At 39.7% G+C, this 15,099-nt stretch overlaps 1 long non-coding RNA gene across 1 annotated transcript; it reads left to right on the plus strand.

The window, feature by feature from the left end:
• The first annotated feature begins 5,452 nt into the window (after positions 1-5,452).
• On the plus strand, positions 5,453-14,968 carry LOC138976161 (uncharacterized). The gene is made up of 4 exons (XR_011458889.1): positions 5,453-5,593; positions 7,884-7,981; positions 11,036-11,716; positions 12,951-14,968. It is a non-coding gene; the product is annotated as an uncharacterized lncRNA (long non-coding RNA).
• The last annotated feature ends 131 nt before the right edge of the window (positions 14,969-15,099 follow it).

Consider the following 15,099-nt stretch of genomic DNA (forward strand, 5'->3'; position numbering starts at 1 on the left):
GGGCCGGACCCAGGGGGGGGGGGGGGGGGTTCCAGGGGTTCCAGAACCCCACCCCTGGAAAAAGCATGTACCTTGCTTTGAGTGTTGTTTTTTTTAGTTGTTTTTTTTAAAATAAATTTTGTGTGTGTCTCTAACAAATTTTATTCAATGTGAAATCCGATGAGAAAAAGGTACCCCTCCCCCCCCCCCCTTCGCGGTCCCCCCCCCCCCCCCAAAAAAAAAAGGAGGAACCCCCCCCCCCCCCCCCCCCCCCCTTACAACTCATTTGGTCCGGCCCTGATGTGGAAGCCTAACCAGATTTGAGACGGTAAGCCGATCTGTTTTCACGAGAAGGAATATACCTTTAAGGTCACTTGTTAAAAATCTAGATTGACACTGTTTTGTCAGCAAACAACTACTGCTTTGGCAGTGACCCTGCATGCGAGCTTCTTCTTCTTCCATTTTCGATGGGAATTTCGTTGCACTCTTTCGTTGCTGTTTTCGTGTTGAGTCTGAATTTTGGTGCTAGCAGGAGGTTTTCGGAGTCTTCAAAAGAAATAGAACAGTGACCACCACAACCTCTTTGATCTCAACATGCCTCCTGGAAATGTACTTGAGGTCTGGCAATGCTGGGAGGCACATGGTTTTCTCCAACTGTCTCTTTAAGGTACGTTTATAACACTGCGTCAGGAAATATCACTCTTCCAGTGTTTTCTTTTTTCTCTTCGAACCAGTAGTGTTCAGTTGGTGTTGAAAGCGGCTAGCATTGTTTTCCTATTATATGGAATGCTGAATTTGTTTTAGATGGAAGAAGAAGGGTTTGTTAGCCTTATCTGCAGCGTGCAGCTGCGCACACGTTCACCAAAAATGCCCCCCCCCCCCCCCCCTCTTACTGTCTCTTTCACACACACACGCATACATACATAAACACACACACACACACACACACATACACACACACACACACACACACACACACATAATACAGATATCTTCCTCCTCGTGTAAACCATCGTGTAAACCATCATACAAAGAATCATGTAAACCATCACAGAACCGTTCAGCCTGTTACATGAATGTCCATCAACGTTGACACTTACCACAAATCAACAGCTTGCTTGATTTCTTTTCTGACTGTGATTTTCCCCCGAATTAATTTATTTACTTGACACCAATGTCAACGGTCATTTAAGTTGAGCTGTGATCGCTTTTCATGCAACGCGTAGTTGCATTTTGCAAAAGCTCACATTTCTTGTCAATTTTAATTTGTATCTGAATTTTTTGTAAAGACCAAACCTTTGATCCTCGCGTAACCTTGCTCTGCGAAGAGAGTAGCTTTAAGGGAAGAACATTCCTCGGTGAACTATGCAGTATTATTGTGTCCTGAAACTTAGTTTGAGGACTCCTTTTTTTGGCTCACGAAGTGTAGCCTATGCGATCGTAACTTTGTCTGTCTGTGCGTTTGTGCGTTTGTGCGTGTGTGTGTGCGTGTGTGTGTGTGTTTGTGCGTGTGTATGTCTGTGGTAGAAACTTTAACATTTCCGAGTCTATGTGTGAGTGGTTATCCAAGACTATGGATAAAGCTCGCATAAGATTACGTCACGGTCAAAAGTGTTTGACGTCAATTAATGCATCATGACGGCATGCCTCCCTGTAGTCTTTCTCTCTCGCGTGGTGTGTGTGGTCTCGGTCATTGTTATTTTGAGCGGGCCGAGACTATTTGGCAGTCGTGTCCCTGTAAGTAGGCTACATGCAGACAGACAGATCTAGATCTAGTGTCTCTCTTTCTTGCACAGTGTCACCTAAGCTTACTGTGTGTGTGGGTGTGTATGTGTGACGGAGTGATTGAGTTTGTGTTACTGTTTGTTTATTTCTTACGTGAGCCTTGAAGGCTTCGCCTCTTGTTTTATATTTAGTCAAGTTTTGTTGTAGATTGTTGTCAGATTCGCGGATTGTTTTCTTCACACGGTATTCATAGATTTCTTGTCTGTTCGTGAATTTTGAAGAAAACATCGCGATTAACCTTTAAAATAGTTTATGTATTGGAGATTTTTTGAAGGGAAATAAAGTCCGTCTACGGTAACAGTGTTTTAGTGTGAGTTAAAAATAGCCTAGCAGAGAGAATAGTTTAGCTACCAACAGCTGCAGCCAGCACACTGTTAAGCTCGCTTGCCTGTTATACCCAACTGCTTCCACACTATACTGGGAGGTTGGCCTTCTCTGTGCATAGCACTGACAGAGCTACTAGCTGCTGTGTTATCTCTGCTGTGGGGAAAGGACGGATGCTAAAGATAGCCTGCAGCTGAAGTATCAGAAATGAAGCACTGGGAACAGCCGTGCCGGTGTAACACGAGAAAATTACTCCCACGAGATTTTTACTCCGGAGTAAAAATGTCGTACGAAAATTGTACTCCCTTCACGAAAAACTTACTCCCCCATAACACGAGAAAATTACTCCCCACGACAGGTGTGTTCCGAGTCACATTTCGGTCGAAAATGTCACTCCCCTGACGAATAAATAACGAATAAATTATTCCACCCTAACACGAGCAATTTACTGCCCACGCCAGGTGTACGCAACTTTTACTCCCCTGTCCCCTGTTAATCTTGGTGGTGGAAGGGGTGGAGCGAGGGTAGGGCGACATTTGTTTGCGCGAGATCACGTATTGGCATTATCCCTTCGCCCGCATCTCATTTTCGCGTACGAGATTTTTACTGGAAGTAAAAAATTGGGGAGTCAAAATTTCGTGGAGGGAGTAATTTTTTCGTGCCTTGGGGAGTTCTTTTCTCGTACGAAAGGTGTACTCGGAGTAAGAATTTCGTACGGAATTTTTACTCCGGAGTAAATATTTCGTGGAGTAAGAAGTTCGTGTTACACCGGGAGCACATAGCTGAAGCACTACACGTCAAAAGAAACTAGGCCGTTTTAAGCTTTTTTTCCCCGGAGTTTTTTCTTGATTGTTTTCTTCTCGATTTTAACGATTGAAGCTTCGATTTTGTGAATTCGGTTTCCGTTCCCCTGTATTTACACTACCTCGTGTAGAATCATGTTGTTTGTTGCATATGGGATGGAAATGACAGTATTAACTTGGTTTTGACATACACCGCCTCATCTCAAAGATTTTCACCCAGACACAATTCAACTGCCTAGTTTTTCTTTTGACGAAAAGTATAGAATGTGTGTATGTCGATCTGACTGTTACTCGGTCTGTTGTTGAACCGATTAGTTTCTGTTTGGCGGATTTTGTGTTTGTTTGTTAGTTGTTGTTGGTTTTTTTGTTTGTTTTTGTGTGGTTAGTTTGTTTGTTGTTGTTTGTTTGTTTGTTTGTTTGTTTGTGTTTGTTTGTTATTGTTTGTTTGTTTGTTTGTGTACAACTGCAAGCTGTGATAATTCTATGTTTGTGTATCCGTGCGGGAAAGGCTGTTATACTGTTACATACATGCTGTGCATGCGGCTTGCTAAGGATGCAAAACAATAGTGTGTCTGCATATCATGTGGCTGTATGGTATCCTTCATATGAGTGTGGAAGTGACGAAGTAAAGCATTTTCTAAAATTATGTTCCCTTTGTCTGTCTGTGTTTGCCTGTTTGTCTGTCTGTCCGTGTATGTCTGCCTGCCTCTCTGACTCTGTCTGTCTGTCTGTCTGTCTGTCTGTCTCTGTCTCTCTCTGTCTCTCTCTTCATGTGTGTACGCACGCGGGTGAGTGTGTGTGTGTGTGTGTGTGTGTGTGTGTGTGTGTGTGTGTGTGTGTGTGTGTGTGTGTGTGTGTGTGTGTAAGACTAAACATGTTATAATCAAGACTGAGGAAAGTATCTAGGAAAGCTGACGCACTCGCTAATGAAGAAGTAACTTGACGGATATCACATTTCTTCACATACAAACCAACAACAGCCACAGCTTCTTCTGTTAGGTGAGGAAAAGAGAGTGATTAATGTTAAAGCGTTTTTCCTGTCAAAGCAACTTCAATCAAAACCTTCACACACGCGAATCATAACTATGTGAATCAAGAAATGTTTTTTGTTGGAACGTTTAATTATGGACAACACATTTTTAGAAATCAAAGATTGTCCACCACAACCTTTACAAAAACTATCTAGGAAACATTAGGACGTTAACTTTTTAAATCTGGACAGGAGTAGGTAAGAGTTATACGGAACCAGTTTCCTGTTACATGAGAGAATAAAACGCATTGAAATGAACACACGATTTTTATTCTCAAATGATTTACTGTTGTTGTATAGGTTAGGGGCACGTACCTCCCTTGGTTTCTTACATGTAAATGTACGTCTTGCTAAGGGTAAGCAGCATGCGCACAAACATGTTTGACCTCGTGTGACTTGCAGGGAATATTTAGTTCAATTCAGATTGCATGACACTTGTCAATCACTTCTTTTCAGCTATTGGCGTATCCTTGTGAAATCAATCAATATCAATCAATATGAGGCTTATATTGCGCGTATTCCGTGGGTACAGTTCTAAGTGCAGGGATTTATGTTTTTATTTTTTTATTTTTATTTTATGCCATTTATATCGCGCACATATTCAAGGCGCGGGGATTTATTTATGCCGTGTGAGATGGAATTTTTTTTACACAATACATCACGCATTCACATCGGCCAGCAGATCGCAGCCATTTCGGCGCATATCCTACTTTTCACGGCCTATTATTCCAAGTCACACGGGTATTTTGGTGGACATTTTTATCTATGCCTATACAATTTTGCCAGGAAAGACCCTTTTGTCAATCGTGGGATCTTTAACGAGCACACCCCAATGTAGTGTACACGAAATGTCACTGGCAGAAAGAGTAAGACGTTAACCGTTACATGGAACCGCGTGATCTTTCTATTCAATCGATGTTCCGAGGTCATGCTGACATAAGGTTTCAGGTTCATGGGATTCAATATGTTAAGGCTTTCAGTCGTGTAAATTCTTGAGCTGTCATAACCTGTACACAATATTTGATTGATTGATTGATTGATTGATTGATTGATTCATTCATTCATTCATTCATTCATAATAAAAGAATTAATGATAATATTTTTTTCCATTTTTTGTTCATCTTAGTTTATTTTTGTTGCAGTAATAGAAATCGAACACACACCGTTGATATACATGTATCTACTTATGAGGAAGTTGTGTATTATTTGATGAATGAATTAACAAATAAAGAAGTAAACACGAACATACAAAAAGTCAAAATAAAATAGAAGTGGACAGTATGCTGTGAGAGGTGTAAACCTGCATACATATCTGTGGCCGGCCTTATCACTCTCCCTTCACTTCCTAGTTACAGAAACACGTACTCCACCCCCTCAGCAAACAATTACAATGCTGCAGGCACGTACGAAAGCCGATACCCCCTTTTCATAAGTTTATTTGAAGTACGAAAGATAAACACTGAATTGTGCTTTTCGGCCGAAGCACAAAGTGTATAACGGGGGGGGGGGGGGGGGGGGCTATTTTTCGACTCCGACTGCCAAACTGGATTTTAGAGTTTCTCGTGTGTACATTTCTGTTCCTTACCATATGCCAGGCAGTCTGTTAGTATGGTTGTGTTCATGAGGACGAACGTTCTCGTGTGAAACCGAGTTTATTTCTGCTGAAAGCAAAGTAAGTTGCTATATTTTTCATTGCTATGCTGAATTGCTACCGGCTGCTAGTTCGCAGTATTTTTTAACTTTTATTTTTCACAGTGTATCGTATCCATGTACTGTAACTGTCTGACTTTGGACACGTAATAGTAACATTTTGCTTGAGTTCGTGTCCTCGTAGACTGCTAATTGTAACCTGTCATGTATTTTGAAAAACATTTTGTTTAAAACAAGATCAGATAAGATAAGATAAGAAAACTTTTTCCATTTTCATTTTACACAAACATGGAAATGTGTCTTTTGGCACCATATCGCTTTTCTAATAAGACAAACTCACGATCATAAAGCATAATCGAACATAAATACACTACTAAGATCAGTTTATAACATGAGCATTTCAACAATGAGCATTATATATTTATATATATATTACAAACCAACTGTCTGCCTGTTTATAAGAAAAAGATGTACGCGCAAAGTGTGCAGCGTTCAGACACCAAAAGCTGGAAAATAAAATAATACCATCAACAGTTGCTACTGCACTGTGGTTTAAAGTATGCATGCACACGCACCGAACTCGTAAACGTTTCCGCATAAACACATTTTTGTTATGACTGTCTTCCACTGTGCCGAATATCCTTGCGAATATGAACATGTTGTATTCGGCAACAACAAAAAAAAGACGAATTGACAGAAAAAAATATTGTAAATTATAAGCCTTACCGATCATTGCGAATGCATACAAATCCATATACGAATGTCTTGCGGATGTATTACGAACGTTGCGAGTGGCCTTGCGAGTGTTGCGAGTGCTTGCAAACATTTTACGAATAAAGCGATTATGCAATTCTTACACTGTGCCGAATTTCCCTTGCGAATAGAATTCACCAATAATTCGTAATGATCGGGACATGGTCGCAAGACATTCGTAAATGTACTTAACCATTCGCCACCATTCGTCTCTTGTTGCGAATATTAGCAACATGCTCCTAATATTCGCAAGGAATGCATATTCTTCAGTATTCGCAAGTCATTCGTAATCATTGTAAAGGTATTCGTAGCGCTCGCAAGGCATTCGCAATGATCGGTACACATTCGCAAGCACTCGCAACTATTCGTAAGACATTCGCAAGAAATGTGTATATGAACATGTTGTATTTGGCCAAAAAAGAGACTAATGGACAGGAACAATATTGACCATTCGAAGCCTTACGAATCCTTGCGAATGTCTTACGAATGGTTGCGAGTGCTTGTGAATGTCTACTGATCATTGCGAATGCATACGAATCTATATTCGCAAGGATATTCGACACAGTGTAAGACAGGCATAACGAATGTTTGCGAATGCCTTGCGAGCCTGACGAATACATTGCGATGATTACGAATGTTCGCAAGGATATTCAGCACAGTGTGAGACAGGCATAACGAATGGTTGCGAATGCCTTGCGAGCGTTACGAATACATTGTGATGATTACGAATGTCTTGCGAAATCTTACAAGTACGTTGCAAAAAAAGTTAAGAATATGACTTCTTTGTGAATATTAGGAACATGTTGCTATGTTCAAAACAAGAGACGAATGGTGGCGAATGGTTAAGAACATTTACGAATGTCTTGCGACCATGTCCCGATTATTGTGAATTATTGGAAAATTCTATTCGCAAGGGCAATTTGGCACAGTGTAAGAGTAGCATTATGGTCAGTAGTATTGTGTCAGTAGAATGATTAAATATACATGAGAAAAAAAAACGAACTGGAATTTAGCCAGGATGTTTAAAGTCCCATTCCGCGTCGTGAAAACGGTTCGCCTCACTGTCTCAGATCTTGCAAGGCATGAGAAGAGGTCTGCCTCCACTTGGTCACGTACCAAACATCAACACGTTGACAGTTTGCTGTGGTGATTTTTTTGAGATTTTTTTTATGAATTAATATTTTTTTAAATGCACCAGAGCCTTTTATGAAATTTATTTCGTTAAACAAATATCTCTCTGCACAGTGCGCACCCAGGCTGTTCATTGTTGGAATAAGACCAAGTGGAGGGATGGGTGTATACTATATAGAAGCCTGGCAAGATCTGAGACAGCGAGACGAACTGCTCTCGGAGTGAGCCTTTATAATAATTATACATGACAAAAGCCGAAGCTGGCAAAAGGCCATGTTGTTAAATGATATGAGTACAAGCTTTCTGCACTTTTTTTTATTTGTCTGTGTTAGAGGTTTAATCTATTTAAAAGATAACAATTGGAACCCAGTGCGGGTACATGCGTTCCGATTAGTCATGCATGCATTTTCTTTTCTCAAAATTATTAGATCGAGTGAAGGATTCAAAGCAGCAAGACTTACAGACTTAGCTGTTGGTTCTGGAAGCTAGAGCAGTATTGTTGTTCACGGGCATCTGAAGTATAAAGGTAAGGCCAAAAAAAAAATAGGTCTGTTTACGGTAACCCGATCATCTTTGGTTTAAACATAAGTTTATTTCAACAAATGTTACAATCATGACATGTATACAAAAGACACAGGTAACAGCAACAAGCTAGAAGCTTATAGTGGTGTTCCTGCATGGATATTATAACGTAAGGCGGTAACGGCTGAACAATTTGTCTAAATAAACCAAATTGGAAATCCAAAGCATCATCATTATAATCATCCTCATCTCATTAATCATCCAAAATTATCATAACATAATAAACGTTGCATAATCATTATAAAGAAAGACAGTAAGAGGAAGGAAGGAGGGGAAGAAAAGGAATAAAAAGAAGAGGGATGGGTAGGAGTTGTGCAGAAATTAAAGTTGTTGTCCGGCTTGTGGAGCATTGATTCTGGTTTGCCAAAAGCGGCCTGAACGTTCAATGAACGAGTGTACTCTTGAAAAAATGTTCCTTTTCAAATATAGAGAATACTGTCTGTCTCCATTTAGAAGGTGGGGGAGGTGAATACTGTGGTTAGGGAGGGTATGTATGGTTTCTTGACGTGCTTCGCAATAATTTGGACAATCTAATAGGAAGTGTTTTACGGTTTCGGACGGAAATTCGCAGTCACAAGTTGCATCTGTAGCAACGTGTCGTCTCACTAGATCGTTATTAAGATCACTTATATATAGCCTGAGCTTACAGTGAATTGTTTGTGATATGCGATCTCCAGAATACCAATAACACGGCAGACTTAAATCGTTTTTTGACAAAAAGTGCTTGAGGGACTTACTAAGTTTTATGTAGTCTGGTAAAGAATTCCAGAGTTGTGTTGTAGATGGGAGAAATGAGTTTTTGTATAATTCAGTGTTAAACGATGGAACTTTCCTATCTAAAGGTCAGCGCTGGCGATATGGATTATTAGTTGATATTAATGGTGGCAATATCGCAAGTAAGTAGTTTGGCACCTTACGGTGTACAATCTTGTGAAATAATATCAATTTTTGACGTTTACGCCTCTCTTAAAGTGAAATAAAGCCTGACTCGTCGTACAGTTGTTGATGGCTTGTACCGCGGACTGCTCCAACAATGGTCTTCATCTTCAAAGCTTCATCTTTGGCGGGAAGTGATGTCTGAAGAGGTTGATTTTGTGTGTGTGTGTGTGTGTGTGTGTGTGTGTGTGTGTCTGTGTGTGTGTGTGAGAGAGAGAGAGAGAGAGAGAGAGAGAGAGAGAGAGAGAGAGGGGGGGGGGGGGGAGTTTTGTGCAATAACGCGTTCTTTGAACACTTCTATGACAAATGACCAAAATATCGTTTTTCTAGCTAAGAATCCGCTCCTGCCAAGGGTATAGTACCTTGTAAACGCCCACCCCCCACTTTTGGGCAAAACTGGTACATAGGGTGGGTGGGCGTATACAAGGTAGTTAACGGTAATATCATGTTAACCATCAATTTTAAAAAAAAACTCATTCTCGCCTAAAATTAATTTTTTAACTCAATTTTGCACACGAAGAAAATAAACAAAAACAAAAAAAATTAATGACAAAGAAAACAACAAAAAAAGTAAGGCCTGTTGGCGATTCGAACTCGACTCAATCGCGCATCAGACGAATTCGATAACCGTTCGGCTACGGAATCAGACTCCAAATTCTCGCCACTGTAATGCATTATACAAGACGCAAGCACGCTTTCGCAACAGGCCGTTATGATCGAGCATCGGTTGAAATCTTTCGCGAGCAGAAGCTCGTATTTGACCGCAATGCATCGGTGCTTAAATGACACCAATGTGTGTCCATGAGGGGCATAAATCTACGAATAATATTTGAACAAGATTTATTCGAACTTGACGGTTTTAATGGACAGTGTTGGTGAAGTTACTGACAGGTAGCGACTTTACAGGAGGGGGAGGGGTCCTCTAACTTTACAGCTCGGAGACAACCCGGTAAGGACTTACCGGTGTTTCATAAATAACACTTAGCAGTTGACGGACTTATTGAGTTTTACAGGCCAGTATATGAGTTGCAGCTTTTTCAAGAATAAATCTTGTTCAAATATTGTTTGTAGAGAGGAGCAAGCATGAGGAATCTCCTATTCTAAAAATAACCAATTCTGGTAGCTGCCGACCTTCCGCCAGACAAACATTAATACCGGGGGAAAATAAATAATTACTGGGCAGTAATAATAAATACCGGGCGGTAGTTAAACGACAGTTTGACTTTAAAGGACACAATTTTGCAGCTTTTTCAAGAATACGAGCCCAGGACGTCGAGGGATGCTCTAACCGCACCTGGTAGCCCAGTTACTTCCATTTTGCAAGGAGGAATTGAAATTTTGAGCGACAAATCTCAGAGCAGAAAATTTAGCCTCCTTGCTCGACGGCCTCGTCACGTGACCCGGAGAGAGAGAGAGAGAGAGAGAGAGAGAGAGAGAGCGAGAGAGAGAGAGAGAGAGGATTAAATGACAGTTTCTGAGCTGAGGTGGCCCTAGATTGCAGCAATTTGCTTCCTTGAAAGAAACAAAATTCCGGGGGAGCATGCCCCCGGACCCCCCTAGCATGTTCGGAGTGCCCTCAATTCTGGCGCTTCGCGCCTTCAAGTTTGTGCAAAAAAGTTTGGGTGGGCCCCCCCTTCCTTAAGATCCTGGTTTTGGTGTGTTGTTGTTGTTGTTATTGTTGTTGTTATTGGTGGTGGTGTTGTCGTTGTTGTTGTTGTCGCTGTTGTTGTTCAAATAAATCAAAGCTAAGAGGAAAGCTCAGTTCATGAATCCGTTTTCTGAACATGCCAAAGCCTTCATTTCTCTTTCAAGGACAAGACAAGAGGGAAAACTCAGTCAAAGCAAAGCCTCTCTAAAACAAGTGATTTGACTAGGTGAGCTCCCTTGTTTCGCGTTCGGAACAAAGAATCGTACGCGTACCGTTCTTTATCTCAGATAGTTTGTTGTGGTTGCTTGCTTGAGGTGGTACAGGTTGACAGGACGTCGCCTAATCTGGGCCAAAACTTGGCTCCGACTAATGAGCATTTTAACTAAAAACCTAACTATGAATTTATATTTTCAGAACTACAGAAGAATTAAGTCACAGGAAAAGATTGGTCAACAAGGGCAATTCTGAACAAGCAAGAGTATAGTAGAGACCTGACTACAACTTCAGCAAATAAAGAATCATCTGAGACTCGCAGAAAACGTAAAACTAATATTAAACAAATCTGGAAAAACGCTTAAGCGACACAACCGTTGAACGCCGAAAAAGAAGAAGAAGAAGAAGAAGAAGAAGAAAAAGCTTACGCGAAAAGAAAAGTTCACAAGTGGGAGAAAGAAAACATGCAGGATACAAAAGAAACCCGAGAAGGTACAGCAAATATACCACCGAGAGAAACTTCTGCAGAAACTGAAGTGAACAGTCCACCAACGTCGAATGAAAAGGTTGATCAAATGTTGAAGCCTCTTTCGAATTCAGACGCGGACACAGAATCTGGTAGGCGCACTTCTAAATCAGACCCAGACGAACGAGAAGAAGAAGAGAATGCAATGTCTGCACAAAGTGAGAGTGTATCAATGGAATGCTATACGAAAGGAAGGAACCAGTCAGAACAGTCGGTGGCAATACGAGAAAAGAGACATCTGAAAAGAGGCAAGGTCGCTGAAAAGCTGCTGACGAGACCCTACACTGGGATTTTTCCACCAGCTAAATAACAGAAGCACATGGATAAATTGCAAGATTCTACTTTAAAAAAAACAAGTCGCGTAAGGCGAAAATACATATTTAGTCAAGTAGCTGTCGAACTCACAGAATGAAACTGAACGCAACGCAACGCAGCAAGACCGTATACTCGTAGCATCGTCACTCCACCGCCCGTGGCAAAGGCAGTGCCAGTGGAATTGACAAGAAGAGCGGGGTATTCGTTGCGCTGAGAAGGATAGCACGCTTTTCTGTACCTCTCTTCGTTTTAACTTTCTGAGCGTGTTTTTAATCCAAACATATCATATCTATATATTTTTGGAATCAGGAACCGACAAGGAATAAGATGAAAGTGTTTTTAAATTGATTTCGAAAAAAAAATTTGATAATCATTTTTATATATTTAATTTTCAGAGCTTGTTTTTAATCCGAATATAACATATTTATATGTTTTTGGAATCAGCAAATGATGGAGAATAAGATAAACGTAAATTTGGATCGTTTTATAAATTTTTATTTTTTTTTACAATTTTCAGATTTTTAATGACCAAAGTCATTAATTAATTTTTAAGCCACCAAGCTGAAATGCAATACCAAGATAGCACGCTTTTCTGTACCTCTCTTTGTTTTAACTTTCTGAGCGTGTTTTTAATCCAAACATATCATATCTATATGTTTTTGGAATCAGGAACCGACAAGGAATAAGATGAAAGTGTTTTTAAATTGATTTGGACAATTTAATTTTGATCATAATTTTTATATATTTAATTTTCAGAGCTTGTTTTTAATCCGAATATAACATATTTATATGTTTTTGGAATCCGCAAATAATGGAGAATAAGATAAATGTAAATTTGGATCGTTTTATAAATTTTTATTTTTTTTTACAATTTTCAGATTTTTAATGACCAAAGTCATTAATTAATTTTTAAGCCACCACGCTGAAATGCAATACCGAAGTCCGGGCTTCGTCGAAGATTACTTGACCAAAATTTCAACCAATTTGGTTGAAAAATGAGGGCGTGACAGTGCCGCCTCAACTTTCACGAAAAGCCGGATATGACGTCATCAAAGACATTTATCAAAAAAATGAAAAAAACGTTCGGGGATTTCATACCCAGGAACTCTCCTGTCAAATTTCATAAAGATCGGTCCAGTAGTTTAGTCGGAATCGCTCTACACACACACACACACACACACACACGCACAGACAGACACACATACACCACGACCCTCGTTTCGATTCCCCCTCGATGTTAAAATATTTAGTCAAAACTTGACTAAATATAAAAAGATGTTATCAGAAAAAATAATAATTTCAAAACATTGTAACAACCACTGATTGTGCCAGCGTATCGATCATACGAAGGCCTTCAAAATGATTTGAGAATGAACATTGCTTTTCATGGACGGTCCTGCTTTCACAGATTGTGTGATGACACAGCAGTGAGAATCAAAAATGTGATCTGCAGCAGAGACGTTTTCGGGATTCTTGGTGTGTTTTCATTGTCTTTATCCTTGTGCTTGTTTCTGTACATAAGGTGTTAATCATAATATTCGGCCACTTATTGTTAGAGTATGTGATTGTTTGTGCTGGGATACTGCGTTTCAATCACTTCAAGCGGATACATTCTTCTATTTTCGAGTATTGGTCTTTTGTGTTGTGCAACATCAGCACTAAGCTGAACATTGTGGATTACAGGCTTACGTTGTATGTCTCCTGGTTGTTTTTGTGATCTGATTGAAAAAACGTTTGTTTTAATGACGATTTAATGTGTTATTATTTGTGAGTTTAATTTAACACCTATGTGTGAACAGGCAAAGTTGAACTTAGTTATTGTTCACAACTTGCTATTGCGTCGTCTGCTACCTTTCTTTGTTTACCGTTTCGGCTAGTAGGTTAGCTCCCCTGATTCACCAAGACTGACCTCTTTAGAGGCTGACCTAATTACCCAGTCTCATTGGTCCAACGAGCAATGCATAGCTGACTTTTGAATTGGTGTAGGGATTTTAAGATGACCATTTGCAACATAATCTTGTAGACTCTTTGTGTCTACAGGCAAATTGCATTTTGAATTAGGGGATTGTTTCAAAGGTATTCTGTAGGCAAGTTTTTTCTGAGCAACTTATTGTGTAGAACTTTGATTGTTTCTAGAATTGGTCCAATTCAAAGTGGCCGGTCTCAAAGCGTGGGTTTCCAAACTAGGTCAAACCCGTCAGTCAGTTGCTGAAGGTCACGCGGGAGATCTATTTTTAGCTAGGGATATGGAGTCTCCTCCCATATAAGGAAGTTTTACATCACTTCCGGTATTCCAGGGTAAACAAGGGAACCCCTTCTGCTCTGACTTGGCCCCTTTGTTTTGAAACTTCAGCTTTGGGTTTCCTTTTGTAATTATAATTGTTTTTATCCGCTTTCTGTTTAGTGTTACAGCTGATTCGTGTAGGTTACTTTTGGGGAATTTCCGGCACTGATTTAGATGAAAGTTCAATTAGATTTGTGTGGATTGTTTTGACTTAAAGTTATTGATGCATTGTTTTTGCAAACAAATTATAATATGTTGTATATAATGTATACAATTGTGTAACTATTTTTGATGCTTTTTGATAAAACTATGTTTATTGATTATATCTTTCTGTCAGGTTAGATTCTTTTTCTAAATTCTTTTACTTAGTTTATTTTTGTGTGGATTAGTGACCTCAGGTCTTTGGATTTTCAGTATGTAAGCTGATGCCTACCGGTACCAGCTGATGATGTGAGGCGACCCATGACCGCCTGTTTATTGGTTTATTTTCTGCTCTGAGGTTTGTTTACCTGCAAATTTGCAACATTACGGTTACTTTGTCTTGTTAATCTGTCAGCTTAGTTTTGTTGATTGTGGAAGGACAGTTGTGCCTGTGTTATCATAATATGTCTGTAAATACTTAATTGTGTGTGTGTGCGATTACAAACCTAAATCACATACCAGTTCAGATGGATGTCTGATTGAAAGTGATGATTTCATAAGAGAATTTAAGCACCGGATTGGAAGGTGTGTCTAATGGGATTGTTTGTCGAGGTTAACAATATTAGACGGATGTTCATGGGGTGTTTTTCTTTCTTTGTGATCTCTCTGTATATAGTTATGACTATTTCCTTTTTTTGGATGATTGCGATTCATCACATGTTGATGTTTCTGCAACTATTTGTGTGTTCACTGTCTTTATGACAGTCATGACAAATACTTTTCTATTGATTTTTATACTTTGATCTTGTACATTTCCTTATGTTGTTTTATTCTGGCATGTTCCAGGTGTGAGGTGATGAATAAACCCATGCACACTCTATACAAGATGTTCGAGTTTTCCTTCCCCTTGTTACATACGGATACGATGATTTTTTTTTATCCAAAACAAAGAGAGTGGCGGAGAGCGAGTGGTATGTGTGTGTGTGTGTGTGTGTTTGT

The sequence above is a fragment of the Littorina saxatilis genome, linkage group LG9 (genome assembly GCF_037325665.1).
Source record: "Littorina saxatilis isolate snail1 linkage group LG9, US_GU_Lsax_2.0, whole genome shotgun sequence".
NCBI classification, from domain to species: Eukaryota; Metazoa; Mollusca; class Gastropoda; order Littorinimorpha; family Littorinidae; genus Littorina; species Littorina saxatilis.